The 12,330-nt window shown below is 46.0% G+C and overlaps 1 protein-coding gene across 1 annotated transcript in view; it reads left to right on the top strand.

The window, feature by feature from the left end:
- Positions 1-11,764: 11,764 nt before the first annotated feature.
- SKIL (SKI like proto-oncogene) overlaps positions 11,765-12,330 on the top strand; it is a 34,221-nt gene continuing 33,655 nt past the window's right edge. Inside the window, exon 1 of the mRNA XM_023213463.2 lies at positions 11,765-12,203. The gene's annotated coding sequence lies outside the window, so the exon portion shown is untranslated. The remainder of the gene's footprint in view (positions 12,204-12,330) is intronic.

Here is a 12,330-nt window from a genome sequence, read left to right as displayed (position 1 = left end):
AAAAAAAAAAGAAAAGAAAGAAAAAAACAAGAAAGTAAAGGAATAAAAGAATGGCTACTCTATAGACAGAGCAGCCCGGAGGGCTGCTGGTTGCCCATTTTTATGGTTAGTTCTTGACAATATGCTAAACAATGGAGGATTATTCATGCCTCCCCTTTTTTAGACCATATAGGGTAACTTCCTGACGTTGCCTAGGCATTTGCAAACTGTCACGGCATTGGTGGGAGTGTAGCAGTGAGGATGACTAAAGGTTACTCTCGTGGCCATTTTGGTTTTGGTGGGTTTTAGCCGGCTTCTTTACTGCAACCTGTTTTATCAGCAAGGTCTTTATGACCTGTATTTCGTGCTGACCTCCTATCTCATCCTGTGACTTAGAATGCCTTAACCGTCTGGGAATGCAGCCCAGTAGATTTCAGCCTTATTTTACCCAGCTTCTATTTTAGATGTGGTTGCTCTGGTTCACACGCCTCTAACCATACCACTTGTAAGTCAAAATTATGAAGAAAAGAAGGTGTACTTGGCTACCTGGGAGCCTGAGGATTTTCTGGTTCCAGTTACAGTTTTCCTTATAATCCACCACCTCCACATGACTTAAAGCTAATGGAATGGATATCGACCCCTTAACCAAAATTATCTGATTATATGGACAGGATGGATGAAAATAATGACAAAGTTTTTTTTTCCTCTCTCTCTCTCTTTTAGTTCTGAGATCTTCTTGGAACAAATACTTTGTACTAAGAAGAAAGTCATCTTAATATTTATAAGGTGGACATGGCACTTCTATGCATGCAAAAAGAATCAACAAATGCCATATTAACCAGAACTTTCAGTTTATCTTTCTCTTACCCTGGACTTCTCTCTTTCCCTCCCTCTCTCCTTTCCCTCTTTCTTCCCTGTCTCATAGCTGAAATGAGAGCAAAGAGAAATTTAAGGTGGGAAATAAAATCAAATCAAGGGTATAGTCAACACACAATCGCAGCTAGTGGTAGCCTACAGGTGTGATCCTGAGCTTCTAAGGAGCTGGGGAAAAAATGTGATTAATAAGAATCCTCTTAGGGCTGGGTGCAGTGGCTCACACCTGTAATCCCAGCACTTTGGAAGGCCGAGGCGGGAGGATCACCTAAGATCAGGAGTTTGAGACCAGCCTGACTAACATGGTGAAACCCTGTCTCTACTAAAAATACAAAAATTAGCTGGGCACAGTGGCATGTGCCTGTAATCCCAGCTATGTGGGAGGCTGAGGCAGGAGAATCACTTGAACCCGGTACGCGGAAGTTTCAGTGAGCCAAGATTGTGCCAGTGCACTCCAATCTGGGCAATAAAAGCGAAACACTGTCTCAAAAAAAAAAAAAAAAAAAATCCTCTTAGTTTTCGTAAGACAGAAGCAAAGCAGTTAAGGCCCAACAGAAACTTCTCTCATGGTTTATCATAAAGAAAACACCGAGTTATCCTCAACCAACAAAAGATAGGTGGCTCTTTCTTAGAAAATTCCATATACAGATAGAGAACATAACGCCAAAAATCCTCTTCAGAAAGGGAACTCTTTGTGTTTTGAGTTTGAGCATTTCTGATAGTCTGATTTGATCCAAGGGAAAAATCCAAGGAGGGGAAAACAAGTCTAAAGAGCGAATGGCCTTGCAGTCCTCCAGGCAATTTTTGATGAATAGCGTTCCTCACAATTGTGCTTTGATAAGAATTAAAGTGCAGAGAACTTATATCCTGAAGGACAGAAATTCAATACAGCAGATTAACAGCAGAAGCCTACTTCTGACATTTTGATATTTGAACAATAGATGGAGCAGAGATTATGACTGGTGTCATTTTCTGAAGCAAGAAGCCAAACTTGGAGAGGCAACATAAGATCTTCCAGTTTAGTTAGAGATCTCAGCTGAATATCTGAGCCGGTGTGATGCTGCTGGTAAGGTCACAGAGGGCTGCAGGAGACTGGACTCTTACTTCCTATTTATTTTGGCCCACCATGATCTCTGCAATACATGTATATTTAGTGAATGGCCTCAGAAGTCTACCTCAGTGTGGATGATTGTTTACAACTAAATAATTTTGCAACATTTATTAGCATGCTGTTCTCCACTTTTGTAAAATGAAGTATTTATTTTATTAATATCTATTTTAAAATGTGTAAAATATTTAAATATTGAATACTGAAGGTCTGGCCTTTGTCCATTCAGGAGAAGCTGACTAAAGCACACTTAAAAAATATTATAGACTGGGCGCAGTGGCTCACGCCTGTAATCCCAGCACTTCGGGAGGCTGAGGCAGGCAGATCACCTGAGGTCAGGAGTTCGAGACCAGCCTGATCAACATGGAGAAACCCCGTCTCTACTAAAAATACAAAATTAGCTGGGTGTGGTGGCACATGCCTGTAACCCCAGCTACTTGGGAGGCTGAGGCAGGAGAATCGCTTAAATCTGGGAGGCGGAGGTTGCAGTGAGCCGAGATTGCACCATTGCACTCCAGCCTGGGCAACAAAAGTAAAACTCTTCAAAAATAAATAAATAAATAAAATAAAATAATAAATACATAAATATATTATATAGAGCTTTATTTCAGAAACTGACTTATTTAAAAATCGACAAAATGGTTGATGGAACTTCAGGGTAGTAACTTCACATTTACGTTAATCTTCAATGAGACCATGTGGTTTCTTTAAAATCTATATTACCTGCGCAAATGAAAACTATTCATTAGAAATCCAGTCTCTGATTTTGGCAACAGAGCCAATATTTATCTCCCACAGAGGCCAATTCTAGTGAGCTTTAAATCCAGGATAGTTAACTTTGTGAGTGTAAGACTTTAGTATCAACACTTATTTCCCCTGCTGTCAACTGAAAGAATATGTTGACCACCTACTATAACTAATTTAACTGGGGAGTGGTTGAAACATTAATGAATAAAACGACAGTGTTGTTAACATTTTTTTCCTGGAAAATAACTTTAATACGTACATTAGGCATATTTGCAAATAATCATTTTACTGCCTGAGGTTTTAATATATAACTAATTAATAAGGGAAAAATGCATCAATTCCACTTGTCTAACTCTGTCTTTTCCTGTTGTAAAAAGAGAAAGTCTAATTGGCCTAATTAATTAGTATTAACCCTCTGGGCTGGGCTTTTTGGGTCAGGCTAAGTGTAGGTTTTTGGTTCTGGTCCCTGCTCCTGACTCATTCAGCAACCATCCTTTGCTCAGGGGATACCCTAAGGCCAGAGTAAGTGACTGTGAGCCAGATGGTTTCTGTTAGAAGAGGATAGAGGAGTTGCATGCATCATGATTGATATAATTCAAAATAGAAAGTTTCTAATTTTTTGTTATGGTAAACACCGTTGATGCACATACTTGTTATACATCTTTTTGCATTTTTTCACTCTCTTTGTTAGGATAAATTTCTTGAATAATTGTTGAGTCAAAGGATTTGAAATTTTTTTTTTTTTTTGAGAGGGAGTCTCACTCTGTCATCCAGGCGGAGTGCAGTGGTACGATCTTGGCTCACTGCAACCTCCACCTCCTGAATTCAAGCGATTCTGCTGCCTCAGCCTCCCCAGCAGCTGGGACTACAGGCTCCCACCATCACGCCGGGCTAATTAATTTTTTAAATCTTTAGTAGAGATGGGGTTTCACTGTGTTTTGATCTCCTGACCTCATAATCTGCCCGCCTCGGCCTCCCAAAGTGCTGGGAATACAGGCATGAGCCACCACACCTGGCCTGACATTTTTTTTTTTTCTTTTTCTTTTTCTTTTGAGACAGGGTCATGCTCTGTCACCCAGGCTGGAATGCAGTGGTGCCATCTCAGCCCATTGCAACCTCTGCCTCCCTGAGGCTGAGGAGGCTCAGGCAATCCTCTCACCTCAGCCTCCGAGTAGCTGGGACCACAGGTGTACACCACCATGCTAGGCTATTTTTTGTATTTTTAGTAGAAATGGGGTCTCGCCATGTTGCCCAGAGAGAGAGAGAGCGAGAGAGAGAGAGCGAGAGAGAGAGAGAGAGAGAGAGAGAGAATCCCAGAGCGCTCTTTTTACTTAATTATGCCAATTTTGCTAAAGAGCATTTAAAAACTACTTTCAGGGTGGTGGAGCAGCAGGCCTATCTTGGACAGTCAGGCCTGTTCCTTCTCTTAAGAAAGTCTGCATTACGCTTTTGTCCTTCCTGCCTGAGTGAGCAATCTGAGTGACCCTGCTGCCACTGTTGTCCCTTGATCACCCTTGGGTAGGGGAACTCTTCCTTCACTTTTTCTGTATACTTCCCTTCACTTGGTATAGAGTCTCAAACTTGAGAGGACAGAGAAGCACTTGGGAGCTTGTTTAATAGAGATTAAAGGAAGAAGGCCGGGCACAGTGGTTCATGCTGTAATCCCAGCACTTTGGGAGGCGGAGGTGGGTGGGTCAGGAGTTCGAGACCAGCTTGGCCAACATGGCAAAACCCCGTCTCTACTAAAAATACAAAAATTAGCCAGTCATGGTTGTGCGCGTCTACAATTCCAGCTACCTGGGAGGCTGAGGCAGAAGAATCGCTTGTACTTGGGAGGTGGAAGTTGCAGTGAGCCAAGATCAAGCCATTGCATTACAGCCTGGGTGATGGAGTGAAACTCTGTCTCAAAAAAAAAAAAAAGATTAAAGGAGGAAGATTCCTGCATTCTGATCCCCAATATTCTAATTTGGTAGTTCTGGGGCCCAAGAACTCATATTTTTAACAGACTCCTTAGATGATTCTGGTGTAAGCACTTGGCAAATCCCACTTTCAGAAAAATTGCTCTGGTGCTTTGATGGGTACTTTTCGGGTAGTAAGAAGTCAAGATGAGGCTGGGCGTGGTGGCTCACGCCTGTAATCCTAGCACTTTGGGAGGCTGAGGTGGGCAGATCACTAGGTCAGGAGATTGAGACCATCATGGCTAACGGGTTGAAACCTTGTCTCCACTAAAAATACAAAGAATTAGCTGGGCGTGATGGCATGTGCCTATAGTCCTTGGGAGGACTTGGGAGGCTGAGGCGGTAGAATTGCTTGATTCTGGGAGTTGGAGGTTGAAGTGAGCCGAGATCATGCCACTCCACTCCAGCCTGGACGACAGAGCGAGACTCCGTCTCAAAAAAAAAAAGGTGGGGGGGGGAAGTCAAGATGAAAAGTTTCCTATTTAAAAACATTGGTTGTGCTACTCTTCATTTCAGTAAGTCAGTTCTGGGTCTCATCAAACAGTTTTCTGATGGGGATATTGAATTCTGAAGTGCTCAATACTTCCCAGATAAGAATGCTGCTGGTCCTCTCATTTTCCTGCTATCATCCTTTAGATTAACCCATCTGTCTCATAGTCTTCCATATCTAACCCCTCTGGCTCTCTGTTCTTATTAGGACATGCCAGAATCCATTAAGGATCTCCACAGTTTCTCCTGATCCTACTTAGAAAATAATATTTTGAAGATCTGTCCCTGGGACAGGTCAGGGAGTTGGTAGGGAGGTCATCTTGCTGTCTACCAGAGACCTGGCCACACCAAGGTTATCTGGGTTAATTAGAACCTGGCTCTTTGCCTTGAAGGTTCAGATAGCCAATTTTGTCAACAAACAAGAGTGATCTGGTCTGTGAGCAGACTCATCTTAACTAAATGTACAGCATTGGAAGCACACCACCAGCATGCCATACATGTGTTTACAGGTAGAAAAGGAACTGGAGCATTTGCACTGGCACAGATCTCCATGTGCAAGTGGTTTGAGAAGCCCCATTATAATCACAAGCTTATTTCATGGGTAAAAAATCAGCCGGGTGCAGTGGCTCACACCTGTAATGCCAGTACTTTGGGAGGCCGAAGTGGGCAGATCACCTGAGGTCAGGAGTTTGAGACCAGCCTGACCAACATGGAGAAAAACCGTCTCTACTAAAAAAATACAAAATCAGCTAGGCGTGGTGGCACATCCCTGTAATCCCAGCTACTTGGGAGGCTGAGCCAGGAGAATCTCTTGAACCCAGGAGGTAGAGGTTGCAGGGAGCCGAGATCGTGCTATTGCACTCCAGCCTGGGCAACAAGAGTGAAACTCCATCTCAGAAAAACAAACAAACAAACAAACAAAAACAATCAGAATAAGGAAAGGTAAATACCTGATTTTCTGAATACATTGAGGCTGATTCTTTAATCTCCACAACTGAGATAATTTTGTAACCTTGCTGATCAATTATGCCTTTTGAAGGATACATTTATTTTGTTGATTTGTTAATGCATTCAGTTAAATTTTACTCTGAACAGAGAATCATTTTTTGTCTTTGAAGTGACTTTGCCTCTTTCTGCTTCCTTCCCTCTTTCTTTCCTTCCCATTTTTATTTCTTTCTTTTTGTTTGTTTTACAGGTAATTCTCAGAGAGCCAACTTAATATCCTTTTATTCCAAGTTACTGCATAGAGTGGGAGGTAGGGACATAGTTTGCAGTTACTGGTTCAGATACTTCACAATTGTCCCCTAGTGTTTCTGTAGTACTCACTTCTTGTAATCCCAGAGCTTTGGAAGGCAGAGGTGGATGGATCACTTGAGGTCAGGAGTTTGAGACAAGTCTGACTAACATGGTGAAAAATTACCAAAAATTACAAAAATTAGCTGGGCATGATAGAATGCACCTATAGTCTCAGCTCCTCAGGAGACTGAGGCAGGAGAACTCCTTGAATCTGGGAGGTGGACGTTGCAGTGAGCCAAGATCTCACCACTGCACTCCAGCCTGGACGACAGAGTGAGACCCTGTCTCAAAAACAAACAAACAAACAAACAGAAAAAAGAAAAGAAAAATAAAACCCTAAGAAACTGAATTTTTAAGTATTTTATTTTAATTAATTAAATTTAAGTAGCCACCTGTGGCTAGTGGTTAACACATCGGACAGCACAGCCCTCTAACCATTGAAAATAGAGAGTTACTTCTCTGACAGGAAGCAAATCGTAAAGTTGGTTTACTAAAAATACAAAAATTAGCCGGGCGTGGTTGCACGCACCTGTAATCTCAGCCACTTGGAAGGCTGAGGCATTTTTTATGTTTGTTTATGTTTCAAGCTTCATGGTTTTTTTTTTTTTTTTTGAGACAGAGTCTCACTCAGTCGCCCAGGCTGGAGTGCAGTGGCACGATCTCGGCTCACTGCAAGCTCCGCCTCCCGGGTTCACGCCATTCTCCTGCCTCAGCCTCCCAAGTAGCTGGGACTACAGGCGCCCGCCACCTCGCCTGGATAATTTTTTGCATTTTTAGTAGAGACGGGGTTTCACCGTGTTAGCCAGGATGGTCTCGATCTCCTGACCTCGTGATCCACCCGCCTCGGCCTCCCAAAGTGCTGTGATTACAGGCATAAGCCACTGTGCTCTGCCTAGTTTGGGCTCTTTTGGCTGTAAGTAAGAGAAACCCACTATGGCTAGCTCAAGTCAAAAAAGAGGATTCATTTAAAGGTTCTAAGAGCATCCAAGAACAGAAACACAGTTCAGCCTCTGGGATGAACTGGAATCTAAGACTTGAAAATGCAAACATTTCTGGCCGGGCGCGGTGGCTCAAGCCTGTAATCCCAGCACTTTGGGAGGCCGAGACGGGAGGATCACTAGGTCAGGAGATTGAGACCATCCTGGCTAACACGGTGAAACCCCGTCTCTACTAAAAATACAAAAAACTAGCCGGGTGAGGTGGCGGCGCCTGTAGTCCCAACTACTCGGGAGGCTGAGGCAGGAGAATGGTGTGAACCCGGGAGGCGGAGCTTTCAGTGAGCTGAGATCCGGCCACTGCACTCCAGCCTGGGTGACAGAGCGAGACTCCGTCTCAAAAAAAAAAAAAAAAAAAAAAAAGCAAACATTTCTAACACGATTTTTCTCTATTTTACCATTTCTGGCTATTCCTTTTTGTATTTTTCTCTTTCCTTCCAGTTGCATGGAGCCTAAGTTAAAGCCTGAAAAAGCAGCTGGGCATGGTGGCATGCACCTATAGTCTGAGCTACTCAGGAGGCTGAAATGGAAGGATAGCTTGAGTGCAGGAGTTCAAGGCTGCAGTATGCTAGGATCACAACTACCAATAGCCACTGTATTCCAGCCTGGGCAACATAGCTAGACCCTGTCTTATTTAAAAAAGAAAAGAAAGGAAAAAAAGCTGGATAAAACCAAAAGGAAGTGCTGTGTGACACTATTCAGGGAGATGAGGTTAATAGTTTTCAAGCATCTGGTTTTCATCTTATTTACGGTACAGAAGTAGAAATAGGGACCTTGTAGATCCAGTACTGACTTGGCAGATAAGAGGAGAAAGCAGTCCAGAGGAGAAACCCTACTCAATGAGGGGAAGAAACTGTGCACTGGCAGTAACAGTAACACAAAACAAGTATGGAGGAGTAAAGTGTAAAGGGAAGAGGACAGGTAGGAAAATGATTAAAGTGCTGTGAAGAAGTTAAAGATCAGACCAGGCGCTATGGCTCACGCTTATAATCCCAGCACGTTGGGAGGCCGAATTGGGCAGATCACCTGAGGTCTGGAGTTCAAGATGAGTCTGGTCAACATGACGAAACCCCATCTTTACTGAAAATACAAAAATTAGCAGGGTATGGTGGCACACGTCTGTAATTCCAGCTACTTGGGAGTCTGAGGCAGGAGAATCACTTGAATTGCTTCACATGGTGAAACCCCCTCTCTACAAAATACAGAAATTAGCCAGACGTGATGGTGCGCGCCTGTAGTCCCAGCTACTTGGGAGATAGCACCACTGCACTTCAGATTGGGCAATAGAGCCAGACTCCATCTCAAAAAAAAAAAAGTTGAAGATCATAATTCTGAAAAATAGAAATTAATGAAAAGCTACAGGAAAAAAATGAGATCGAAAAGGAAATGGTTGAGATTCTTTTGTGAAACTGAAGGACCTCCTAGCATTTGACTTGCTGCTAAAAATAAAACAAACAAACAACAAAAAAACTTTTAAACACATTTTTTAAAATCGAGGCTCAAGGAAGGAAGACTTTGGCAGAAGGACCATCAGAGACCATAACTGGTTTCTTTTCTTTGGAAAGGAGCAGAAGGTGTAAATGCAAACACAAGCCAGTGTTAGAAAGCTTAATTAACATTTGACTTTCTTCCCTCTCCTTCATAAAAATAAAAATAATTTATGTTGAATTTTTGCATCTTACCCTATCCTTTCTCATTTCCATCTTCTTTGTAATTAATATTAGTGAGTCATTATCAACAGATCAGTACATGGAGACAAAAGAAAAGCATTTGCCTGAAACTATTTATCAGGTCACAGAACAGAACTGGCCTTCGAGTTTGTAACCTCTCCACTCTTGGTCTCTATTATCAGACAGCAATAACTACTGAAGAAGACATTCTAGACTACCTAGTACCAGTTAATTTGAATCTTCTATCTGTACTGTTTAATGGAAGGAGATGAAACAATAGGTAGTCTCCATCCCCAATCATTTGAAATTCTCATGCGCAGGCAAGCACGCTCTCATGGTGGTCTTGCTCAACTCCTGCTGGCAGCCAAGAAGGTGAGGTGGGAGGTCATGCAAAATCCACCTAATAACTATTTGTTGACCAATCCTTAATTGACTTTTCGACACTGATGAAGACCAAGAGCCTGTGGAATTACAAAATTCATTACCTCGCAGTGCTTATTTTTTCTAAGGCCTGCATTTTCTGTGTCTGTGCAATTCTGTATTTGGAATAAAGAACTATTATCATTTCTTTTCAATGTCGTATGATACATACAATCAATTTTACTGGTAAGTTCTGAAAATCCTTAAGTAGGCCTGCAAAAATGTGGCTTCCTGTGAGCCTCCCTATCTGCCTCAGATCTATGTATAAAGCGACCCCGTTCAGTTTCACTTGCTTTCAAACACGTATCTTTGAGATTTGGGAATTCAAGGGCAAAGTGATTTTAATTTGATGCATTTTGTACTTTGACCAGTAAGGGAAAAATAAATGCCCTCAATTTTGATTGGTTCTAGTCATATTTGCCGGTCACTATTTGTCAAACCATTGCACAGAAAATCACAGGCATGAAAGATCTCTCAAAAACAGATTTCTGAGGAATGCAAATAAACAGAATGGGGAGGCGGATTAATGTGTTTGATTTCTCAAAAGTCTATTTACTGTCCAATTTATCTTGGTCCTTGGACATGCTAGCAAGTAATTATTCTTATGGCTGGTAAAATGACTACTAAACATTTATTAATAATTGCAGTTTCAGAATTACTTTTTTTTATTATTAACCAGTCATGTGGGTTTCTAAAAATTGTTCCTTCTGGCTAGACACAGGAGCCAGGTGCTGAGTTGACCTGGTGCGAAGTTTCAGGATTGTCCAGTCTTCACAGCAGATCTTCAGCCAGGCCTTCTGAATATTCTCCCAGTTACAAAATCTATCCCCCCAGACTCGCAGATGCTGTTTTTCCCCCACTGGCTCTGCACAGAACATCATTATCTTTGCCAAGCTTCTGTCTCTATGGCAATAACAGATGGGAAGTGCTGTGGAATTATTCATGTTCAGGAAAGGAGGCAGTCAAGAAGGAAGAAAAGGGGGGCGGGGTGGAGAGGGGGCACGACCTGGCAGCTCGGCGGTGGGGGCCTAAGGAAGGGAACTTGGGTGGAGGTGCAGCGAGTGGTGGGGATCGAGAGGCTTGTGAGCCTTTCGGAGGCCTGTTGTGAGGAAATAATAATAAAAATAATATATACGAGCACGAGTATTTCCAGCCGGCCGACTCCAAATGTGGGCCCCCATAGGAACAACTCGAAGCAGTAAAACTAGAAGAAATTGGACGAAAATGGGGGAAAAAAGGGACAAAGCTCGAGTCTCCTGAATTCTGTGCACTGCTACTCGGTGGACTATTTCAGTTCCTGATCTTGTGGTGGGGTGGAGAAAAGGGGATTTCTTGGTGTTTCGAAATGTGACGGAGCAGCTCTGCAGAGTTCAATATGCTAATCGGCTACCCTGGGAACCAGGAAGACCACCCTACACGCCTCAGAGGGTCACAGCCGGAAAGCTCTTGAGTCCTATATTCCCAACCTCGTCTCGTTACTCTCCAAAAAAAAAAAAAAAAAAAAAAAAAAAGCCCTCAGTACTAACACTGTAAAAACCTGTAATTTATAGCTCCCTTCTGGAACCGAGAGAGCAGGCCGGTGGGGTAGAGGCAGGAGGCTGGGGAGCAGGGATAAAAATGTTTGCTCTCGGTTTTGCCAGAACTTTGGCCACCTCTCCCGCCCGACCCGATGGCTGATGGAGGTCAGCCAGGGGAAGGCGTCTGGGTGGAGGCCGCTCGGGCGAGGCCGGGGCCGCCGGGGCGGGGCGGAGCGCCGGCAGCTGGCTGGGCGGCCCTCGGGCAGGAGGCCCCAAGGGGGCGAGGGGCAGCCCAGAAGGGAGGTCCCGCGGGGGCGGGGAGCAGAGCCGGCCCCGGGGGCCCTGCAGGGCGGCCGCCGCCCCGCTGCCTCCGGGGCGGGGCGGCCCAGCTGCGGCCCCGCAGGGGGAGGGTCGCCCGTGCCTGACCTCGGGCGGCGGCGTTCTGCCGGGCGAGCACTGCCTCCGCCCTGCCGGGTGCTGGGGTCGCGCACAGTGCACTGCGCGGCTGCCCTGCCCCCTCTTCCCCGCTGCGCGGCGTCCGAGCAGCCAGGGCGCCCCCGGGTCTGGCCCATCACCACAGAGCGGCGGGTGGGGCGGGGGCGGGGCGGTGGCCCCAGACAGCCGGCTGGGCGACTAGAGGAAGGAAGGAGGGAGGGCGGCGGTGAGGGTGGGGTGGGGAGGGAACATCCTGTCTGCGCCGGGTGCACCGCAGACAGCGCCGCGCGCCAGCCGCCCAGACGGCGCGCGGGGCCAGAAGCGCCGGGCGCGCGCCTGGGGGGAGGGGCACGCGCGCGAGACGACTGGGCCAGGGGGGTGCTCTGAGGAGCCACAATAGGCCAGACGGCGCGCGCGTGCCCGAGGGGGTCGGGAGCCGCGAAGTGGCGGCGGCGGCGACGCCGGCGGTCCCGCGCGCGCGGCGCCGCCGCTGGCTTCGTTCCCTTCCCCTCCCCCTCCCCGCCGCCCTCGCTCTCCCCCGGGCGGCCGGAGACGGCGGCGGCGTCTGCGGGAAGCCGTGTGTCTCCGCAGTGACGTGGGCGGGCCGAGGACTCGGTGACGTCAGAGGGCTGTGTGTAGCGATGTGTGTGGGGTTCGGAGCGGCGCCGGCACAGCCGAAGGGAGCAGGCGAGCGGCGACGGCGGCGGCGGGCACAGGTGCGGCTCCGGCTCACGGCGGGGACGTGGCGGAGGCGGTGGGAGGACAGAGGCGCTCACCCTCCTGGGAGCCCGACGGTGGCGACAGTGGTGGTGGGGAGTTCACAAAGCTCGTGGAGCTTCCCCG

The sequence above is a fragment of the Piliocolobus tephrosceles genome, chromosome 2 (assembly GCF_002776525.5).
Source record: "Piliocolobus tephrosceles isolate RC106 chromosome 2, ASM277652v3, whole genome shotgun sequence".
NCBI classification, from domain to species: Eukaryota; Metazoa; Chordata; class Mammalia; order Primates; family Cercopithecidae; genus Piliocolobus; species Piliocolobus tephrosceles.
This window is presented reverse-complemented; position numbering and strand designations above follow the sequence as displayed.